This window comes from Podarcis cretensis (genome assembly GCF_951804945.1).
Source record: "Podarcis cretensis genome assembly, chromosome: Z".
Classification (NCBI taxonomy): domain Eukaryota; kingdom Metazoa; phylum Chordata; class Lepidosauria; order Squamata; family Lacertidae; genus Podarcis; species Podarcis cretensis.
The window spans coordinates 23,865,278-23,889,298 of record NC_137184.1 but is presented as its reverse complement, the minus strand read 5'-3'; the positions used below and the strand labels follow the sequence as shown (position 1 = coordinate 23,889,298).

The window sequence follows — 24,021 nt, the reverse complement described above, 5'->3', positions numbered from 1 at the left end:
GTCACACGCATGGCAGAAGCAGCAAATTGCGAGCTGCGCATGCACAGACGCAGGTTGCATTCTGCTCAGGTTGCGAACGGGGCTCTGGAACGGATCCTGTTCGCAACCAGAGGTACCACTGTACTTCAGCTATGTTTTCAGGACAGTTTAAAAAGTAACATCATCATTATTAGCAACATTATATGAGGCCACTGAGTAACATTTTCAGTTATGATGACGGTTCCTTCTGCTGCCAAAGTTTAGGGAATAATATCCTTTTTTATGTAGTCAAAAAGGTGCAATACAGGCAACTCCCTATTTACACACAATTGGCATGTGCATGGCCATGGGCATACACACATTCTGCTGACACAAGCGGTGCCTCAGAATCCAACCCCCTCATAAATGGGAAGTTGCCTATAATTCTTTAACAAAGAACACCCCTAAAGCAGCTGGTTTAGGACTAAGCATTTGTGTCTACTGTGTTTGTTATCCACCATCAATCTGTCAAATCCCATTTTTATTTATGAGTATTTCTTTGTTATAATTATTTACATCCTCCCCTTTGGGACATAAATCTGATCCTGGCAGGTTATGCATAACATCAATGCACATTAAAACACACACATATACCAATTTTGAAAAAAGGGAAAAAATATGCAAATTTATCACCCCACCGCTCTCTCCTCCCACCTCTCTTACCCTTCAACCCTCTACTAGATACATTGACTTACACTGAACATAACTAAGAGACTCTATGATCTAAAGAGAGAGGGAGATTGCACATTCTTTTGTAATTCAAAAAAATCTTTAATAAAAATTATTTCAACACACACACATAAATATCATAAGCAGTATCATGTGCCTAGGTTTTTATTTATTTATTGACTTACATTTATATCCTACCTTTCTTCCATCACAGAACCCATGGAAGTATCCATGCAGAAGTACCTCCTTTCTAGACCCTGACCAAACCCAGACCCGCTTAGATTCAGCAAGTTGGTGGCCTCATGCACCTTCAGACCATACCCTAGAACAGGCATAGGCAAACTTCGCCCTCCAGATGTTTTGGGACTACAACTTCCATCATCCCTAGCTAACAGGACCAGTGGTCAGGGATGCCTATGTCTGCTCTAGAACCATAGAAAGCTCATAAACACTCTTGTTCAATATTCACAAACATACTGCCTCGGATCCTTTTCTTCCTGTAATTGTATCTTCCTGATTTTTAGGAACTGCACCCCCCCAAGCAAAAAAAAATCTGATGTCTTAAATACTTCTGCCTCTGATCCCTGTGATAGTATACAGCCATAACTAGCAGCCAGTAATATCCTCACCCTCTGTGAATTTATCTAATCCCCCTTTAAAGCCATTCAAGTTGGTGGTCATCACTACATCTTATAGAAGTGAATTCTATAGTTGTTTGTTGTTGTACATAAAAAAAATTATGTACTCTGTGAATCATAGAACCATAGAAGGGGCCCCAAATGTCCACTAGTCCAATCCCCTGCAATGCAGGAATATCAACCAAAGTATCCCTGTCAGATGAGTCTACCACATGTCAAGGGAGTCTGTTCCACTGTCAAACAGCTCTTACTATCAGAAAGTTCTTCCTGATGATTGGTATGAATCTCCTTTCTTGTAGCTTGAAGTCATTGGTTTGGGTCCTATCCTTCAACAGGGTGGGTGGGGGGGTTGCAGTGATTTTTAGGAAGTCATTAGTTTGCACCAGCCATCCTATTGGGAAGACCCAGTTTTCTGAGTACATGTTCTGGAAACAGGGCAATAGGGGCAGTACAGGATTCCTTTTGGTGTACCGACCTCCCCGCTGCACCAAGGATTCCCTGCCCGAGCTGCTTCAGGTTGTGGTGGATGTGCTCCTGGAGACACCTAGCTTGGTCGTCCTAGGGGATTTTAACATCCATGCCGACACGACCTTACAAGGGGCTGCTTGGGACTTTGTGGAAAGCATGGCCTCCATGGGGCTGTCCCTGAATAAGTCTGGCCCAACCCATAGCCGCAGACATGCCTTGGACTTGGTGTTCACCTTTATGGATGTTGGTGATCTGACATTAAGTAAAAGTGAAACAAAAGAAGTGCCATGGTCAGATCCCTTCCTGGTGCAATTGGACTTCTCCGCGACCCCTTCCCCTCTGCAGGGAGGTGGGACCGATTTGGATGGTCCGCACCCACCACTTAATGGATCCAAAGGGTTTCCAGAGAGTGGTAGGGGATGTTTTATCCCATGTTGAGGGCCTTTCAGCTGATTCCCTGGTGGCCCGTTGGAATACGGAGTTAAGCAGGGCTAATGACTGTCTGGCTCCAAAGCGTCCTTCCGATTGCATGGAGCCCGGACAGCCCCGTGGTTTTCCCTGGCGCTGAGGGTGATGAAACTATCGCTGAGACGTTTCCCTGGCACTGAGGGTGATGAAACAATCGCTGGGACGGCTAGAGCACTGGTGGCAGAAAACTCACTCTGAATCAGACCAGACACGGGTTAGAGCTCAACGTCGAGCCTACCAAGTGGTGATGGCAATGGTAAAGAGGACCTTCTTCGCCGCCTCTATCCATCTGCAGAAAACAGCAGCAGGAGACTCTTTCAGGTGGTTTGCAATCTATCGGAACCACCTTCATCACTGGGGCCTAGTAGGGACCCCAAGATCTCCTGCAATGCTTTTGCAAAGTCTTTTTGCAGATAAAGTCGCTCAGATTTGGAAGGAGGTAGACTCCACCATGGGAGCAGGGCCAGGGTGGTAGAGTACCAGAGTCCTGTCTAGTAATGTTATATGGGATCAATTTCAATCTGTTACCTCCAAGGATGTGGACAGGCTGCTTGGACAAGTGAAACCGGCCACCTGTCTCCTTGATCATTGTCCATCCTGGCTGATAAAAGCTAGCCGGGAAGGGCTGGGTGATGGGCTCTGTGGGGTGGTGAATGCTCCCCTCTGTGAGGGAGCCTTCCCAGGCCCACTGAAAGAGGTGGTCATTAAACTGCTTTTTTAAAAATAATAATAATAATAATCTTATATCTGAGCAGCTGTTTCTCCCTGCCTAAATGTAGAACCTGACATTTGTCCCTACTGAAATTCATTGTATTAATTTTGACCCAGTTCTCCAATCTGTTAAGGTCATATTGAACCCCAGTTCTGTCTTCTATGGCATTAGCTACCCTTTCTAGTTTTGTGTCATCTGCAGATTGGATGAGTATCCCCTCAATTTCTTAATCCAAGTTGTTTTTAAAGATGCAGGCTAGGACGGAACCCCGTGGCACCCTGTGAGCACTCATTGGGTTTTGTTGGCCCTGGATCTCTCTCTATTATCCCTGACTGTTGGCCATGTTGACTGAGGCTGATGGGAATTGGAGTCCAGCAACATCTGCAGGGCCACAGGTTTCTAATCCCCAGATTACAGGCAGATGCTTACAACTTTCAGGGAAGAGCTGTAGCTCAGTAGTAGAGCACCTGCTTTACATGCATAAAGTCCAAGGTTCAGTCCTCAGTGTCCCCAGGTAGGGATGGGAGAGAACGCTGCTTGAGACCCTGAAGAGGTGCTGGCTGTCAGCATAGAAAATACTGAGCTAGAATGGATCGTATGGGCTGGCTCAGTATAAGTCAACAGGTGCCTTCTGTTCCAACTTTTTAATGCCTGAGAAAACTTTCCTGTTCTATTCCACAGGCCTGTGCAGGCAATAAGAACACCTCCTTCCACAATGGTTATTGATATTTGCTTTTAACTGCTTTGTGGTTTTTATTGCAAAGTTTTATCTTTTTATGTTTTTTTTTATTCTGAAAACTGCTTTGATATATTATGATATAGCAGTATATAAATAAATAAATAGATAAATAAATAAATAAATAAGGCAGTTTCCTGTGTTCCTAAATATTGGAGAGCCTCTGCCAGTCAGTGTAGACACTACTGGGCTAGATGGACCCAAGGGTATCACTCAGTATAAGGTGGCTTCCTAGGTTTCCAAACATTGTGTTCATAGCACCACTGGTGCACTGTTTTGTACAGCAGTGCTTTTTGAATACCTAACCAGAAGTTATGAATCAAGACTCACATAAGGTAGGCAGGGGGGATGGGAAGGAGTTATTTCTTAGCAGCAGAAAATTTATTACAGAGAGTCAAATTAAGTATTGCTGAAAGAGCCAGCAACCTTGCTGCTGCACTGTTATTGATACAATTGCTTGCCTTTATCATCCACCTCACCCATTCTCCAGGTTTCAGGAGCTTTTGTTAACATCAAGTTAACATTCCTCTTGAATGCCTTGACTTTCCAAGCTCCAGAAACAAACAAAACCTGCAGGATAGCTGAAAGCAGCCCATTCTACTCTGGTTGCAATAATCTGATCTTAAAGGTTTTCTGTAGGAAGAAAAGCAATGGGAACAACAAAAGAGCAGGTGAACTTTTGATTTTATTGGTGAAGGCGAAAGAATTAACACACTTTTTTTAAAAAAAGTAACTTCTGCAGTTTCTAATGCTGCTTCCACACTACATTTAAAGTACTATGATTCTACTAGGCATGACTTCCTGAGAAATTATTGTCTTCCTTTTTAATGTATGTTTTCAGGGGGCTGGAGCAAGGAGCCTATGATGACTGGTGCTCGGACTTCCCCCCATAAGAAGAGTCCTGTCGGAGCAGGCTAAAGAACCATCTAGTCTAGCAGTCTGTTCCTGTAGCAGCCAACTAGGCATTTGGGGATGGGGTGGGGAAACCACAATGAGAGATGTGACGACCCCTAAAAACTGGTACTATTGAGAGCCACACTGCCTCTTCTCCTGGGGAAGGGCTGTCAAGGGCCTAAATCTTCCATGCGTTTCTTTAACCCCCTTCTACAGCCGCCCAATATGTCAGCAATCACCATATCTAGTGACAGGGAGTTCCATATTTAAGCAATGCAATGCTGCGTGAGGAAGTCTTTCCTCTTGTCTATCCTGACTCTCCTACCCTTCAGCTTCACTGGATGAATCCTTTGGATACCGTGTTATTTTATATACCTCCATCCTTGCAGTGCAGAATGAAGACACAACACATTAAAGAAAGGAAAAAACAGAAGTGCAAAATGGAAAAGAGAAGGAAGGGAGGGGGGCCTGGTCAAAGGGAGAGGGAGATGCAAGCGGGAGGTGGGATGCAAGCTCAGAAGAATGAATTGGTCCCATCACCTGAAGCCAGTATCTTTTTGAACCAAAGTGAAGACCAGGTGCAAACCCCTCAAACCCTTTCCTCCCCTTCCCCCAAGCCCAGGAAAATGTCCATTCTAAGTGATTATCCCCTGGGGTCCAGGAGCACTCCATTTATATCCCATTACTTTCATCATTCTGCAGTCTATGAAAGTCTTTCTTGAATAAAAGCTTGGCTTCTCCCACTTTCATGAATTTGCTGCAGATCCGTTTCTCTCTCTCCGCTCTTTCCAGGCACAGGTCAGCACTTTAAAGATCCATGTCCAATTTTTTTTATTTGTTTCTTTCTTTGTTGCCAAGGAGCTTTTGCCTTGAAAACCCACTCTTTAGAATTTCCCCCAAATAATTGGTGGGGCCATCCTCTTATTTGTTTCTTCTAAGGCACCTCTACATATTCCTCTTGCTCTTTCACCATCTTTCTCATTTCCCCAATTTTCCTGCTCTCCTTTGTTTTCATTGCTATTTCCCCTTCCTTGCTCTTTCTCGATTTATTCTAGTTTTATTCTTTCATGTTCTTTTGATTACAATAGTTTGAGGGTGGGCAATGTGCTGTCTGCTTGTTCAATGAGGAAAAAGCGCTGAGAAGAAACCTTGGCACCAGGCACCTTCAGTCACCAGGAGTGTGGTTAGGTGATGCTGACTCACCCTTGGGGCCAGGGCCGGATTTATGTATAGGCTAAGTAGGCTGAAGCCTAGGGCCTCTAGATCTAGGGGGCCTCGCCAGCCTGTCCACTCCCCAGTGTTGCAGACAGTCTTCCCTCTCCCAAAATTGCAAACCCAAGACTTCATGCAAGGGCAATTCTCCCCCATTTCAATGACATTTTTCTTCAAAAGGAAAGGTGGACTTGGGCATCATCTTCCTCCATAATTCTCTAAGGGAGAGGTCATGTACTCAACTTGGATACCACCCACTCCCATAATCCTTGGGATATACAGTCAAGTACACAGCAGACCCTCCCTTGAGGGAACAATGAACATCCATTGATGGGTTTCCTGAGGCCAGGTGTTCCCACAGCCCATCCTCGAGAAGGCCAGAAGGTAAGGATATGCATTGATAGTTTTATTGTTCTTTAGGTGGTTGGTACTTGGTGCTGTGGGTTAAACCACAGAGCCTAGGACTTGCTGATCAGAAGGTCAGCAGTTCGAATCCTCATGATGGGGTGAGCTCCTATTGCTTGGTCCCTGCTCCTGCCAACCTAGCAGTTTGAAAGCACGCCAAAGTGCAAATAGATAAATAGGTACCACTCCGGTGGGAAGGTAAACGGCATTTCCGTGCCCTGCTCTGGTTCGCCAGAAGCGGCTTAGTCATGCTGGCCACATGACCTGAAAGCTGTACGCCAGCTCCCTCGGCCAATAAAGCGCCGCAACTCCGGAGTCAGTCACAACTGGACCTAATGGTCAGGAGTCCCTTTACCTTTACTTAAGGTGTTTGGAACTTGATCTGATAACCAGGGCAAGTTGATGAACTTGGGTAACCTCATGACTCCCCTCCCTCCTTGTGAAATGATGATGATATATAGTGATGTATCAATGTATGAATGATGGTTCTGGAAATGTATTCTGGGTAGGGAGGGAAGGTCTTCAAAGAGCTTGTAACCCATGTTCGGGGTTCTTACTCTGTTGCGCAACAATAAAGATTGTGGTCTACTGGCCACTGTTTTGCTCCTGTATTTGGCTAGAACTTCCTTCTTCTGCTAACCGCCCTGACGAGTATCCTTGCACCCCAGAATTTTCCATCTCAGAATCCAGAGCCAGCAGGCCCAGAGAGTCAACAACCAGCTGCACAGCCTTCCTCAGCTCAAGGATCAGGTCAGTAGTGGTACATGCTACACTTTAATCAGTGGGAGAGTACGAGTGGGAGGCTGCATGGGGCAGATAGACCAGGCAAGCAAGCTCTCCCAGGTCTCTTCCACTCCTTCCCTCCTCCTTGGTTTGAACAAAGCAAGGCAGGCACATGTGACTGGCCCTGGCCTCACCCCTCCCAGGCAGAGAAGTCTATCTTTCACACTTCACAGAGCCCTGTTGGTGCCTGCAGCACATGCTGCAGATTGCTCCCAGGCAGAGAGAGGTCTTGGGGATCAGGGAAGGCAGCAGTGGGAAGGGATCCGCAGAGGGATCCAGAACTACCTATAGAAGGCAGGAGGCCAGGCTACAGGTTGGTAACTGGACCTCATCCTGAGGGGGAAAGTAAGTATAGGGATCAGTTCAGGGTCAGAGGAACTGCATTTTGTCTTATTTTATTTGTGCCTGGTGGTATTTTTCTTTTCTGTGTTTAATTTAAAGTGCCTTTTGTGTTTAAAATCCTGTTACTTGTAGATAGTCAAGAAAATATTTGTTCTTTGTTTAAAAGCCCTGTCTAGTGCTGTGCCTACAGAGTCGCACCTGCTCTGCCCACTACCAGTGCCTTAAGAAGGGTCCTGGGAGGGGGAAAGCCCAAAAATGTGCAAGTGCCAGCCCTCCAGGAGAAACCCAAACATCTCCAAACCCCAGGGGTCTGCCAGAGGGGTCTCACTGCCCATCAGGAAAGGCATAGGAAAGTCAGTGAGTGGTGGCAGCTACTGAAGAGTGACAAAAGCCCAAGTTTACCCAGTTGAAGATTAATTTTTATTCTTACTTTTAGATTCTAATCTAAGAATGAGTAAAAGACTTGAAAGTGGTGCTAGCAAGTGCAAGAGAGACTTGAAAATGCTATGATAATGAAGTTAAGACCAATCACTGCTTTTGTGCATCAACCACTCATTGAAGCAACAAGAGTCAGCAGGGAAGCTATTCAGTCTGAACCAACTACAAGCATTCAACCAGACAAAAACCTCCCTGAAAGAGAAACAATGAAGCAGGATGTGGAACAGCAAACTGATTATGAGGAGGCAGCCATGATGCTAGCTCAAACTGAAAATATAGAACTAATTCAAGAGTCACTTACTGGGCAGGGAGAGGCTAAAGAGCCACAAGAAAAGATTGTGAATAGTCAGATTTTGCAGTTCATACCTGATATGATAGTAGGCCAAGTCCAAGGTGTTCCGGATGCAGATAAAGATGGTGCCAAATATAGACCTGCTATACTAGAAGTTGGTTTGTGGTCAGAATTATCACATGAGGAAATATCCTATTGAGTAGAGAGGGGTCCCTCTCAAGTTATGCATCATTGTGGACCATTTTCACATTCTCAATGAGTGTCCAAAAGCAGTCCAGGTTTTGCACAAAAGCTCTTTTTTATTCAACGAAAACAAATGGGAAAACATATAGCCGAGAGTGACTTGCATATTCTCCCTCAAAAGGGTGGATTTTTTGCTTTGTTTGTAAACTCTTTCCAGATCTTGCATCTTCTTCCACAGCTTTAGCTACCGAAGGGTTTGATGACTGGCACAACCCCCATCTTATTCAAAGTCATGAAAACTCAGAAAAGCATAGGAATGCCATGTTGGCCTACCTAATAAGGAAGCGCGGGCAAATGTTTACTTCCAAGCTAGAGGAACAAATAAAAGCTGAACAGCAGTACTGGTGGCATGTCATGGAGAGAATTATTGCTGTAATATGCACTCTTGTAGAACAAGGCTTACCATTCAGGGGAGACGATGAACACTTTGGATTGCCAAATAATGGCAATTATCTTGGTCTTTTAGAACTACAGTGGTACCTCAGGTTACATACACTTCAGATTACATACACTTCAGGTTACAGACTCCACTAACCCAGAAATAGTGCTTCAGGTTAAGAACTTTGCTTCGAGAACAGAAATTGTGCTCTGGCGGCGTGGCAGCAGCGGGAGGCCCCATTAGCTAAAGTGGTGCTTCAGGTTAAGAACAGTTTCAGGTTAAGAACGGACCTCCGGAATGAATTAAGTACTTAACCTGAGGTAGCACTGTAGTGGCAAAATTTGATCCATTTTTACATGCTCAAATCTCTCAGTATGGACATTCTGGATCAGGCAATCCCTCTTATTTGTCAAAAACTATATATGAGGAAATTGTTCAGCTCATGGCAAAAAAAGTTAAGGATGCAATTCTGGCTAATGTGAGAAAGGCTGGATATTTCAGCTTTTCAGTAGATTCCACTCCTGACATTTCACATACTGATCAGTTGACTTTAATTATCAGATATGTATCATCTGAAGATGGTTTGCCAACTGAGGAATTTTTAACTTCCCTTGAGCTCCTGAGTGATCACTCAGGAGAAAGCATGGCTGATTTAGTGTTCAACTATTTTACTACTGAGCTTGAAATTGACTTCAGAAAATGCTGTGGGCAGTCTTATGACAATGCTGCCAACATGGTTGGCAAGTACAATGGTATGCAGCAAAATACCATTGGAAAAAACAATTTGCAAAATTTATTCCATGTGCAGATCACTCTTTAAATCTGGTGGGCCGATCAGCTGTGAATTGCTGCCTTGATGCAGTGAACTGTTTTGACATTATCAATGAAATTTATACCTTCTTTTCATCCTCCACAAAGAGATGGGCAGTTCTAAAATCATTTTTGCCTCCTCAGTCTAAAGTGCCTAAATATTTGTCAGACACTAGGTGGGACACACACGCAAAAGCCACAGAAGCTGTTTTGGAAAGTTACAGTGCTATCACTGATGCCCTCAGTCATTTGTAATCTAATGTTAATGGGAAGGGGGAGACCAGGCTCCAAGCTAACAATTTTTTGCAGAAAATGGACGAACTGGAATTTGTGTTATGCTGCATTTTTGGACCCGTGTGCTAGGTCATTTTCACAAGGTCAGCAAAGCCCTTCAGAAATCAGACCTGTTATTGAGTTCTTGTGGAAGTTTTTACAGTTCGCTTCTGGATTTTTTAAAGGAAAATTAAGAGATGATTTTGATGAGCTTGAGAAACAAGCAAAAGCCACCTTGCCAAATGTCAAGTACAAAACAAGGAGACAAAGAGTGAGGGAACAGCAAAGAAATGACAGAAGTGCACCTGATTCCTTTAGATACACTATCTTCAAGAGATAGGTTTAGAATAAAATCCTTTATTCCTATATTAGATGCACTTGTTTGCCATTCTTGCTAATTTGACATCATCTAAGCAAGAAATTAAGCAAGGTGTTGAACTGTTGATTAAAGCATACCCAGAAGATATTGACCTGAAACATATAGAGGAACTTTTGCACTTTCATCTGTACGTGACACAAAGCCATAGGATTGCAGCAGAGCACTCTCTGTCTCATACAGACCTTTATCAAATTATATACAAGGAAAAATTCAGATAGCCTTTCCTAATGTGGAAGTAATCTTGCAGCTATTTCTTAGCCCTATGGTCACTAACTGCTCAGGAGAGAGGAGTTTTTCAAGACTCAAAAGAATTAAAAATGAATTAAGGGCCACAATGTCTCAAGAGAGGTTGTCCACACTGAGCATTCTGTACATTGAAAGTGACAAACTTAGACAGACAAATTTTGATGAAGTTTTGGGTGATTTTGCTATGATGAAGAAATCCCAGGCAATATAATTTGTAAACTCAAGGTGTGTTTTTTTAAGGATAACATTACAACTTCATTTTCCTAAAAAATTATGCTTATTCCACAACAGCTTTATACAAAGTTCAGTAAATGCAAAGGTTTTTAAGTGCTAATGCTAATTCTATGCATTTTTAAAAATCACCATGGTATTTAAGTTAACAATAACTTATGTCCTTTAGAGGAGAAATTGAGATTTGCAGAATTTTAAATACCCATCATCCTTCACTTCACTCAGTTTTGTTTATAACACTCCATTTTCTTTTAGTCGTGAGGTGGGGGAGGGAGAGGGGCCTCACAAGTGGAGTAGCCTAGGACCTCTCTTCATCTAAATCTGGCCCTGCTTGGGGCTGTTCATTTTCTCTAGGTGCTGCATCTCCCTGGTAAATAGACACACCTTTAGCCACCTTGCAATATAAATGGCTTCTTTCCAAAAGTTTAACCAAATCCTACAACCTCTCTTTCTGTACTCAACACACCGGGCTTATCCACACTTAATCTTTTATCTACTATTTCCAGGCATGATCCAAGCTTAAAAGCACCTTGTCTGAGCGTGGTTTTGTGGATTTTCTGCCCCCCAAGCTTTCTCCGCGAAAACCCACTCTTTAGGACTCTTTCAGATCAAATGTCAATTAGGGTTTTCTGCAGATTGCCCTTTGCTCCGATTAAGCGCTGTGGTTTACCAAGCAGCCTGTGGAAAGCGGGAGAACTACCTGACTACCTGTGCTGTAAGACCGAAGTTCTAGCAAAGAGTCACTTCAAAGCCTGTGGAGAGCGACAGGTACTGAAAGCGGGTTTTGGAATGCAGGCTGCAGAACACTAAGCTGCAGACCACGTTGCCTTTGGAAAGGGTTAATTGCTGCCTAGGACAAGCACAATGTTTGCCATTTTCTATTGCTTTTCATCTCACCTGTTTCTTTTTAAGAAACTGCTTGGCTCCTTATTAAAGTCAACTGCAAAAAAAGCGACTTATTTCACACTGCAACCTTTTTTCTTTTTTTCTTTTTTTGACGCTGCAAAAAATATGCTCATCTGCATGCTAGAATAAACGCCGAGCTGGTTTCTGTTCAGTTCAGATTTGTTTTTAATGCCAGCTTTTAATGAAAGAGATGCTTAGTATTGTTTAGAAATAGAGGCTGCTTTAAGCCTTTAAAAAAATCAAACACCCACCTGATAAGAACACCTCATGAAGTGGGGGGTGGTGGTCGTGGAGAGCAGGAACACTAAGAGCACCCCAGCCCAGCCCACCAGTTCATCCCTGCAAGTCATTTCCCCTCCCTTCCCCCGAAAAAAGCACCAGGATGACTTGTAAACACACCACTCGAGCCTGCTTTTAGCGTGTAGAACTGTATCCTTAGATACTCGTCGAGGCTGGAGAGGCAGCTAAACCCTTCAGCTACAATTACGAGCAGCAAGTCAGAATTTAGAACCGTTCGTACACAAGACCAAATTCAAAAACCCTGTGCATATTTTTATGGGTGATTTGGTACATAACATCTGACGAGTGTCTATGCCATGAAAACAGTTACATGTAGCCCAGAAACAATTGATTCAGAAGCCGATCATTGGGGCTCCCTTGCTTTGCCGCTTCAGGCTTCATACGCAGAGGTGATGATACACAAGTTTTAAAAAGCCTTGGGTCATACTATGTGCTATATAAACCACACGCCACTTAGCAATGCTTTTGTTATGTTTCCACTGGCGTTGTTTGCAGCGTTACTTTCAGGAGTGGCCTCCGGGCTTTGCCAAGTCAGCGGTCTTCATATTATCATTAATGTATTACCGACTTTTCACCCCAATATCCCAGGGCAGTTTACAGCTTTAAAGCAACTTACAGCTATAAAAATAACCGCCCTGGGACCTCCGGATATAGGAATGTATATAAATTCAATTCATAAAAATAATAAAAATAAGGTGTGTACTAAAAATATTGACAGCGCAGAATTATCTCTGCCCTGAAATTGGACTTGGTCAGTAAGCAATGCCGTTAGCAGCATCTTTGAGTCTACTCTCCTTCAACCACCACACCTAAAATTGTGCACATCTCATATAAATCCATATCACTTGCCTTTAGAGATGAAGCCATCAGAGAAGAGAGGAGTTAGAATTGCACTGGTTGTGCATTTGCAACTGAACGCAAAGCATTTCATGGCCTCCCATCCATTGCCAGTGTGGTGTAATGGTTAAGAGCGGTTAAGAGCGGTAGACTCGTAATCTGGGGAACTGGGTTTGTGTCCCCGCTCCTCCACATGCAGCTGCTGGGTGACCTTGGGCCAGTCACACTTCTTTGAAGTCTCTCAGCCCCACTCACCTCACAGAGTGTTTGTTGTGGGGGAGGAAGGGAAAGGAGAATGTTAGCCGCTTTGTGACTCCTTCGGGTAGTGATAAAGCGGGATATCAAATCCAAACTCTTCTTCTCTTCTTCTTCTTGTCTGAGGGCAAGTAAAAAGCTGTACTGAGCAACTTAAATATAGTTTTCTGTTAACAGAAAACTGTTGGAGTTAAACAGCTCTCTTCTTTGCAATTCATCATCCCCTTAAAAAGTAATGATTCAATGGGAAAACTATTTCCCCACCCCATACCTCCAAGGTATCTTCCCTCTATATAGGAGGGGAGAACCTGTGGCGCTCCAGGTGTTGCTGGACTACACTCCCACTCTCCTAAATCACTGGCCATATAGACTGGGGCTGATGGGAGTTGTAGTCCCACAACATCTGGGAAGGAGTCACAGGTTCCCTACCCCTGCTCTAATCTATTGCATTTATGGAAGCCGGGTGGCACTGGAACAGACAAGACTCAAAACTTCTGTGCAACATGCTATTATTTATTTATTTTTAAGAAGGCAGAGAACAGCAATTCAAAAGGGAGCACTACATTCAAAACAGGAATCAGTTTAGTTTAATATATAGTAAAATCATCAGCATAGGCTTGTTTCCTTGATCCTAGTAGCCATCCTTGGAGATGTATAGCCTCGGAACAGTTGTTTTATATGGGGGAGCTTCTTCAGTTGCTAAAGGCAAAATGGTAACCAAGTCATCTGCGCTCCCTCGATGGAAGCGTACAGCTGGGCCAGACTGATTTGGGGTAGGCTGGATACTTTGAGAGACTCCCGTGCCGGAAGGTGAAACTAATCTCTCAGGGACGGCATCATCACGGGCAGCATCCCCGTGGAAAGCAGCAATTTGGGCAACAACCTCTCGGACAGCATCATCATGGACATCATCATTAGTATCAGAACTGTCAAAGACTCTTCTTTGGCGGCATAGAGCGCGGTGACGGCGACGTTCCTGCAGCCCTCCTGCAGCCCCGCGGACAGCATCCTCGTGGACATCATCACTAGTATCAGAACTGTCAGAGACTCTTCGTTGGCGGCATAGAGGGCGGTGACGACGACGTTTCTGCAGTCCCCCTACAGCCCCGCGGACAGCATCCTCGTGGACATCATCACTAGTATCAGAACTATCAGAGACTCTTCGTTGGCGACACAGAGCGCGGTGACGGCGACGTTCCTGCAGCCCCCCTACAGCCCCGCGGACAGCATCCTCGTGGACAGCAACATTGGTATCAGGAGTGTCAGAGACTCTTGGTTGGCGGCATAGAGGGCGGTGACCGCGAAGTTCCTGCAGCCCCCCTACAGCCCCACGGACAGCATCCTCGTGGACAGCAACATTGGTATCAGGAGTGTCAGAGACTCTTCCTTGGCGGCATAGAGGGCGGTGACCGCGAAGTTCCTGCAGCCCCCCTTCAGCCCCGCGGACAGCATCCTCGTGGACAGCATCCGCGTGGACAGCATTATCACGGACAGCATCCTCGTGGACAGCATCATCACGGACAGCATCCTCGTGGACAGCATCATCACGGACAGCATCCTCGTGGACAGCATCATCACGGACAGCATCCTTAGTATCAGGAGTGTCAGAGATTCCTAGTTGGCGACATAGTTCGCGTTGACGGCGACGTTCCTGCTTTGCCTTGCGGATTCTCCGCCGAATCAGAAATAGTTTGAACCGAAAGTATATGAAGAAGGATACCACAAAACCAAGGATGATTCCACAGCTCACAAAAACAAAGATCAGCCAATCTAGAAACAGAAGAAGAGCAGTTATTAACACCTGAGTTTTCTTAATACATTTTCTGCCCTGTTTTGCTGAACTTTGTTTTGTTTTGTTTTAACCTACTTTCTAGGACTTGCGCTACTTAGGTATGCTACTGCTGCTGTACTTATCAGAGACGGAACCCAAGACTAATGGGACACATTCAGCGTGCACTGGTCCTGATGAACCTTCATGACTGTTTAAAGTGGAATGATAACTGTTTTAAATGTGCAGCACAGATGAGGCCATTTTACAGGGTTTTAACGATTGACACATTTATTAAGGCATCCTAAAACATGACAGCCTTTTTAGTCATTATTTTTGCAGTTTCAAAAACATTACAAAAGTTCAAGTAAAGCACCACACAACTCTTCAAGTTCAAGAAGCTTAAACATAGGACTTGCGTTAAAATTCAAAAAATTTGAACAATTTCCAAAAAATAAATATCATCACAAACAGTCCAATGTATGCCACAACTGGCTTTATAGCTTATTCTCTACGAGAATCAGAAAGACCTACAAACATAAAGAGCTAATCACATTTCTTTTAGTGGCAGCTGCAGAAAAGCTAGAACCATCTGCAACTTTCACTGTGCTGGCAAACGGTATGGACAGTGGCACCAGTGGAGAATCTAATCAAACACATAAAAAGCTATGAACTGATGATTTTATAGAAATATAGTATCCCTTAATAACCTTTTTCAAATGGCAAGTTGTGACTCGGCACCTACCACGTACACATGAACAATTACGGCATAATGTATTTCATTGATGATGCTGTCTTGCCCGTTTGGGGAGTGGGCGAATGAATTGTCACATCGCTATGATTATTATTTTGTAAAATTTAAATTCAGTAAAAAACAATAATATGGTGGACAGAGAGAGAGAGAGGAGGAGGAGGAGAAAACGGTCACTAAAACACACCAGATTTGTGTCCGCTCTATTTGCACCCCAGCCAACCCCTTAAAAGCAGGTGTAGATAAAGACGTCTTACTTTCTATAACCTTCGTAAAAGGCGATATATACACCTTCTCAGGCTCTGCGGGGCACCAGTGGTGATCTAGAAGAGACCCCTCAGATGAGCAGCAGCAGGGTGGGGAGCAGGTCCCGCAGCAGATCTTTACTTCTGTGCCATCGTGCCACTCTTGACACTGGAAATCCTTCGCATACGGCTTCTGACCGTACAGCCAGAAGTAGCACAAATCGTCCTCCGGAGACAAGTAAAAGGCGCTTTTCCGTGGAACACACAGCAGGAAAAGGGTGCAAAGCAGCCGAAACCTCTGCATGGTGCAAATCTCTTGCGGATAGGACAACGCTTCGTTCCCTTCACAGCCTGGGGTCTCCTTGCTAGCTCTTGCAATCTTGTCAGTGTAAGAAACCAGATAAAAGAGAAGTAGCCAAGGCTGCCCAACTGAAATTTATTTCACGTCAAAAAAAATTCCTTGATGAGGTCAAGAAACGTGATTCGTTCCAGCTGACTCTGGCCCTACCCCTGAGCCACGCAAGAACCCCTTCTGACCATTCTCTGCCAATAAAAACAAAAAAAGAGGCTGATTCAGAGAACTGTTTAGCTTCTGGCCCAGTTTTTTTGGGGGTGGCTATCAGCTCCAGCTTGTTCAAATTTGCTCAGAAGCAAGCACTGAATTGGTAACTTAATCTGAAGTGAGACTATACTGATTCCACAAGCACTATGGCTAAAAGAACCAAAGTTTTATACCCATCATACAAGCAGAGCTTGTACACCTTCTTCTGTACCTTCACAACAGCCTTATGAGATGGGTTAGACTGTGAGCTGGCCATTAGCCAAAGACATGACATAACTAAAACTAATGATGAGTCAAACAAGTTTAAAATGGGAAAGTGCACATGCTCAGAATACTTTTTTTAAATCAAAGTTGGAGAAAATGTTGGCACTTTATTTCATGGTGTGGCTTCCTTTTGGAGGGAAGTGGTGGCCTTATTTTCAGAACCGCACAATCGTTCCCAACCATCTTAACCTGACCCTACCTTTTGAGCTTACTCCAGAGTAAGCATCCATGCGCATTGCAGGGGATTGGACTAGATTAGCCTTGGGGTCCCTTCCAACTCCACAATCCCATGATTCTTGTTATGAATTTTATTTCTTAGATTTGTATACCACTATTCATCTGAAGACCACAAGGCAGTTCACAACACAAAAATACAAAATGAGAACACGAAATACTGAAAAAAACACAAGCCAATAACCCTTGTCCCAAACACACAGTTTAAAGGGCCATAGAATGTTTTATTAGCCAGAGGCCTGGCCCTAGAGAAATGTTTTTTCCTGGCACCTAAAGGTACGTATGGAAGGCCCCAGGGGAGCCTCCCTGGGGAGAGCATCCCACAAATGGACAGCCATGCAGAAAAAGGCCACCCTCCAGACCTCTTGTGAAGGAGGCACACAAAGAAGGGCCTCAGATGATAAACACAGGGTCCCGGCTGATTCATATGATTCCAGGGGCAAAGCTGCATGCTCCGCTACCAGGGGCGTGGCGTGCATCATGGGGGCGTGGCACACTGCCTGCAGGGGCGTGGCACACATTCTGGGGGTGTGGCGTGCCGCCTGTGGGGGCGTAGCGCCCGGCACACGTGGGGGTTTACAACACATGTCAGGGGGGCGCCGCAATGGCACCCTACCAAAATAGTGGTGCCGGGGGCGGTGCATTCCCTCTGCACCCCTGTTCCTCTGCCAGTGTATGATTCTATGTGCTTCTTTCACTTCCATAGAAATAAGCACCATTAAAATCATTGAGCAGAAATGGATACCACTGGGCTGTAACCATATACAACTAGGAGGCCCATTTCAGAACTGCTTCTGAGTAATAATATCATATTATTAAAGGACTATCTGCCTTTGCATAAGTGTGTATTCTAAGTATATTTTGTAGTGGGAAGTCCCCTCTTTTCAGTGGAGTTCACACCCAGGAAGGTGAGTTCAGATATCTTGCTGGACCCCGGAACCTGCTACCACTTCTCCCCCCCCTGAACCCAGAAGCTGATGCTGCAGCCATGCAACCCCACCCTTAGTGGGACAGTGGCAGAGCCAGTGGCTGGGTGAGATGGCACTCTTCCCTTTTGCCTCTGGCAAGGGAGCAGGAGGGCCTGTCCCTGGTAAGAATGGCCTATGAAGTGGAGTGAGGAGGCTAAGAGGAGGTCTCACATTAGGCTTGCCAAAGGTGGTGTACTGGAAGGCAGGGGGTCAGGAGTGCACTAGAGGATGTTCCCACTTGAGGGTTTAATGTTGCAATGGGTCCCTGGCATGTCAAAAAAGGCCATTGGCATTAGGCTTTCTTAACTTATTGTTTTTCCTCTTGAAAAAGGTAGATCTGTACCAAAGTGTGGCAAGGGATATAGGCTGGCATTTTGATAATAGGAATTTATTTTTGTAGGCTTCCAAAAGCTTTCCTGAATGAGTGGTGCTGAACCCACAAGCAGCATAATGTGATAATATCCACTTCTTACTCTGAGTTGAGACGCTTGGGGTGAATGCAAACCATGGGCTCTCCGTCCCATTGAAATCGTGATCAAGATTGGGCTAGAGACTTTGGATATAATATTCAACTTTCACCCTGGGAAAAATTATGAAAGTGGAAATAAAATTTACTGCCTGCTGTTCTTTGAAAGAAAATTATATGAAAATGATGTACCATTGGTATCTAACCCCGAAAAAAAATGCTAAAATGTACAAAACAAGTTCTAAACTGTGTTGGAAATGTAAAGAGAAAGAGAATACTTTTTACCATATGCGGTGGACATGTACATTGGTAAAGGCTTTCTGGGAAATGATATATAATATAAATAAATAAATAAATATTTTTTTATTTATACCCCGCCCTTCCCAGTTCAGAAAACCAGGCTCAGGGCTATTAACAACAAATTTAAAACACTTAATTGATGCAACAAAAAACAGCATAAAATACAGTAAAAACTTGAATAACAATAAATTCAGAATTCAAAGATCAATTGGGGGGGGGGGAATCCATCCAATAAACATTAGATGATCACCAGGGCTAGCTGGCTAAATTAGTCCTATTTGGGCCAGCGAGGAGACCAGGGGAGAATTAGCTGTGGGATCCCAGAGCAGGTAATCTTCATTAAAAAGGGGAGAGGGAGGGAAGGAAGGGGAATAAAAGATCAGGCTAAGTAAAAATTGAAAGCCATATATATATATAATGAACTTAATAAAATGTTTAAAAATACATTTGTTAAAAAACCAGAAGCCCTTTTACTAGGCATTATGGGTGTAGAGTTTCCAAGAGAAGATAACAGACTTGTTATGTATGCAACACAGCAGTGAAAATGCTACTAGCCCAGAGATGGGTGGAAGGAGAAATACCAACAAAACAAGAATGGCAGATGAAACTGATGGAGTATGCGGAGATGGCGAAACTGACGGGGAAGATCCAAAACAAGGAAGATCAAGTATTTTCTAAAGACTGGAATAAATTTGTAATTTACTTAAAAGACCACTGTAAACAGTTAATATCTTTGGCAGGGATGTAAAGACACTGGTAATGTGGAATTGTTTTAATGGTAATTAATAGCTAGATAAGGGTAAAAGATGCAGTAAATGTAATCTTAAAGATGGAACCCAGGGAGAGAGGGAGGGAGGTCTAGCAGGGGTCAGCAAACTTTTTCAGCAGGGGGCTGGTCCACTGTCCCTCAGACCTTGTGGGGGGGCGGACTAAATTGGGGGTGGGGACACGAATTTCTTTCTTTCTTTCTTTCTTTCTTTCTTTCTTTCTTTCTTTCTTTCTTTCTTTCTTTCTTTTTCTTCTAAAATACAAATTTAATCTGCTGTGAGTAAAATGCATCTAGATAGCAACAGGCTGCATTACACAGAAACTGGCTTTATGTTTATTTTGAAGTCAGAATAACAATGTTCTTCAGTAACCAGTTGCTAATAACAATTCATTTTTTTTAAATTTTCAAAGATCTTTATTGAAACTTAACATATATACATAATAATCAAAATTCCCAGTGATTCCCTCACATAAAATATAATATCTAAATTACAACAGCTGCATAATTATACACTTAATTATAAAACCCACCACCCATCCTCTACTTCCCTCCACAGCAATTCGACTTCTGTATATTTCTTTCTACCTTTTATCCCTTGCATTCTATAATAAATTATTTTTGTTAAATTCTGATTTTTCTTTCTTTGTTTGTTTTGTTATTGCTTACATTTTTTATTCTAAGCCTATTAACATGTCATTTTTAGAACAATATTTTGACATGTAATCTTCAAAATACTTCCACTCCATTCTTAACTTTTGATTTGATTGATATCTTATAATTGAAGTTAATTTTGCCAATTCTATATACGCACTTAATTTACAAATCCACTCTTCCTTTGTTGGTGTGTCCTGAGATTTCCATTTAGTAGCGATCACTACCCTGCCAGCTGTTGTTGCATATAAAAAGATTGTTTTTTTTCATATGTGATATGTCTTTGCCCACCAACCCTAACAGATAAGCTTCGGGATTTTAGCATTTTCTTAGGTTCCTCATGTATTATTCCCCTAAACTTCTTTATTTCCTTGCAACCCCACCACATATGAATTATCGACGAATGAATTCCTATGCCTCACAAATAACCCAGAGATGCATTTTAAAGAAAAGGACACATTCTACTCATGTAAAAACACACTGATTCCTGGACCGTCCGCGGGCCGGATTTAGAAGGCGATTGGGCCGCATCCGGCCCTCGGGCCTTAGTTTGCCTACACATGGTCTAAGGGTTTGAAAGAACCCTGTATTTTAATGTTTGAAATTGCTATGTTTTATATGTATAGTTTCCCCAAACTTAATAAAACGAATATAAAAAAGAGACGGTGATCAAAGAGCCCCACTAGGTAGGAGAAAGGGCCACTTCCACCGCCATCTTGGATACAAAGATGGACCCAAATCCAGGGGAAAGGGTGGGGATGTGTGCAAGTGTAGCCCCAGAAGACAGAGAGCTAGTTCAGAGAGGACTTGAACATCACACGATGACTGCACTGGTCGTTATTGTATGCCTTGGACCACCTAAGGCAGTAATAAAGCAAACGGGGTGCGGGCCTTTTTCATAAGCACATCAAAATAAAATAAAACACATTGAATAATTAAGTACTAAATTTAGTTAGTCCTAAGAATCCTAGGATGGATAATATCTGTTATGGGGACGGCTAGTTAATATGTGTAACAAGCAGTCATTGTGCACATTCACCACACCTCATGGAGAATGTGTACCCAATGCATCTGTGAAGAGGGAATTGTGCCTATTTCCTAGTCAGCATGCATAATGTCCTAAGAGGTTTCAGGGAATGTGCATATCTGGCCTATATTTGGTAGATTTTCCACACAATGCGCACACTCCCTGGTCACGGCCTCCAGGACATATGCCCTTTTTCTATCTGAACCCCCTTCGCTGCTTCTGGACCACTGCCTCTTCTTACGCAGCCCACAACCTTCCCTTCCAGTAATCAGATGAGCAGTTGGGTCAGTCAGAACCAGAGGTGATGGGGGAGGGGAGCTGAAGAAGGGCTCCCCAGCAGGGGAAAGGGGGCTGTGAAGGAAAAGGTGTGCTGTCCATCTGATCCATACCATGGCCATTTTGGGCCCAGTCCACCACTGGCAAGTGGTCTGACCCCTGCCTTTCCCCCCAGCTGGCATGAAATGCTCTCAGTTCCACTAAAAAAAGGGCGGGCCACATTGCTGCTTCTTTTACAGTTCTTCAGAATTATACGCAAGCTATACCTCTATAATGCTTTGCCCAACCTTACTTCCCTGGTTTGAAGTTGTTTGATGTTAGAAATGCCGTCATATTGATGGAAGGATGCATTCACTTCTCTGACATCACTCCAGAGGCTAAGCATGTGGCCTGTGTCACTTCTCCACACTGCAGTCCCAAGGGAGCTTCAGAGCTTGAGGAAATGGCAGGGCCACCACTGGATTTGTAGTCCTGCTGCTCATGCCAGCAGAAAAAGCAGCAGAAGGGAAGCGAGGAGGGGCCAGAGGGGCAAATTGCTTCATGGGTGAAGCCATCATATGATGATATCTGGCCTGACTTGGGCTCCAGACTGGCAGAGCAATTTGGATGTGCTGCTCTGTCACGATGCTCCCCCTGGCTGAGGTTTGGAATGTCCCCATGTTGTGCTTGCGCCCTGGCAACACACAGTGCTATGGACTTGAATAAAGTGTCGCAGGGAGAAGAGGAGTGGGCCACCTTTCTCCCATCAACAGCTGGATTCTCTTGGAGAATTCTCTCAGCAGAGGGTAGAATCAGAGATGCTTCACGCTTTTCTTCCCCTCCTCCTCCCCCCATCTCTTTTCCCTTGCTGAGTGATGCTACCTCAGCTGGTTGAATCTTCCCTCCCCATGATTCCCATGATGACTGAAGCTTTTTTTTTTTGGGGGGGGGTACTTCCATCAGAATTGTGGAAGAGGGAGGGGAGATTTAAAACATTCTGCTCCCTGAAAAGTGGGGTGAACTGCCTATCAGTATCCTAAGGCCCCACCTCATGGAGGGCAAGGAGGGAGCAGAGAGAGAGAAACAGGAACATTAAGGGTGAGAGCACCCAAGACCCTCCCACCAGTTCCACATCTTTGCCCGAGACAATCACCAAGGTGACCTGTGACTGTTTAGCGTCCTTAATCAAGTATAGGGTAGTGGTGAGAGTGTTGGGCTAGGAATGGGGAGAGCAGGGTTCAAATCCCTCCTTCTCCATGGCACTCCTTGGGCAACATCAGGACACTCACAGTCTCGCCATCCAGCCTACAAGGCTCCTTGGAGTAAAGGTAAAAGATAAGCATAATAGAAAGCAAATAGAATTGCATCTTTCGGAGCTAATTAAGGCTAGAGGTCTAATGGAGGCAGTTAAACCATTGGGCCACATCATATCAAATCCCAGCAGCAATAGAATTTAGTCAGAAGATGAAAACTAGAATTGAAGAGACCAGGTTTCAAAACACACACTTTTACTGATTATTTGCAGATACATTTGACAAGTGCCTCTGATACAAACATGTTTCCATGCATTCACGGAGCAAATGATTCAGGATTTTCCTGATTTGCCTCTGCAGGAGTCATGCACAAAAATGGTTATACAGTGAAAGATTAAGGAAACCTCAGAATCTGCCATGTGGCAAAAAAGAAACCCTCCCATGAGACCTGGCTCAGCTTTGGCAGGGAAGCCTAACCCTTTGAATTAGAGGAGGGCCTCCTAATTACTTGGCCTAGCCGGGGAACTTGTGCCACCCTGTTCCGGCCTTGAAGCAGAAGTAGTACCATTTTTAGGTGGCACCGTTGGAAACCACATGACTGTCACATACTCAGAGTACCCAGCGTGAGGCTCCAAAAGTGGTAAGTTGCTGGTGGCAAAAGGAGGACGGTCACTTGAACTTGGAAGAACTTCTGTACCAGCAGACGATGGTGGAGCCAATCTAGTGGGGGCATCAGAGGAGCTAGAGGGTCTCACAGAAGAGCCGCCGTCTAGCTCAATCTCTTCCTCTCTTTCAGGGGTGTTTGTCTTCCTCTGCCAAAATCTTCCGCAAATGAGGGGGAAAACGCAGTAGAATAGCACAGTTGCAAGAACTCCTCCAGAGAACCAGGTTATCCTCACCCAGTCTGAAACAGAAGAATGACAATGATAAGTGCTGGTTCTGTTACCTATTTGCAGGATTGTTCTGCTCAGTGGTACAAACTGGACACCCCAGGAATGGAGTGGGGGATTTTAACTAAAAACCCGGGGGGCGAGTATGGCTAGCATCTGAGGTAGAGTATCTCAGGCTGCAACCATTCCCCCCGCGTCTCGCTTCAAGAGTCAATACTCTAACACAGGACAGGGCAGGAAAGGGTGCCATAGTAACTGGAGCCTGACTGTCCTCAGCTGAGAAGACTCCCTGTGATAAATTTCCCTACACGGGAGCGGCCTAGAAACTAGGACTCCCCGGACTTCGTCGAGAGAAGTCGCCTGCCCCCACCCCGTATACAAATCTTGCCCAAGTCTTTCAGAGCTACTTGCAGAGTCGTTAGCAAGCTAGTCCGCCAGTGGCAACCAGAGTTTCCGGGCACTTAAAGACTTAGCGTAGCCTAGGACTGGGCCCACACGACCCCTTTGAAGCACCTTCGAAGGCCTTCTTGCCCTCCCCCCAGGTTTTCTGCCAGCTGGGCTTCACCCTAAGAGTTCCCGTTCCCAGCCTCCCAACCGAAAGCGCGCAGCTTTTTTGGAGAGGTGAAAGGGGCTTCGAAGGTGTCCTCCCCGTCGAGTGGAGCCTCTGAGCCGCATCCCCAGTTC

The 24,021-nt window shown here is 44.4% G+C and overlaps 1 protein-coding gene and 1 long non-coding RNA gene across 2 annotated transcripts in view; one reads left to right on the top strand and one right to left on the bottom strand.

The window, feature by feature from the left end:
- The window catches only part of LOC307207675 (uncharacterized protein C8orf48), a 391,608-nt gene that overhangs the window by 32,044 nt on the left and 335,543 nt on the right, over positions 1 to 24,021 (bottom strand). The window lies entirely within an intron of this gene.
- The window catches only part of LOC307207741, a 281,967-nt gene continuing 270,817 nt past the window's right edge, over positions 12,872 to 24,021 (top strand). The window contains exon 1 of the long non-coding RNA XR_013834817.1: positions 12,872 to 12,988. This is a non-coding gene — a long non-coding RNA (uncharacterized lncRNA). The remainder of the gene's footprint in view (positions 12,989 to 24,021) is intronic.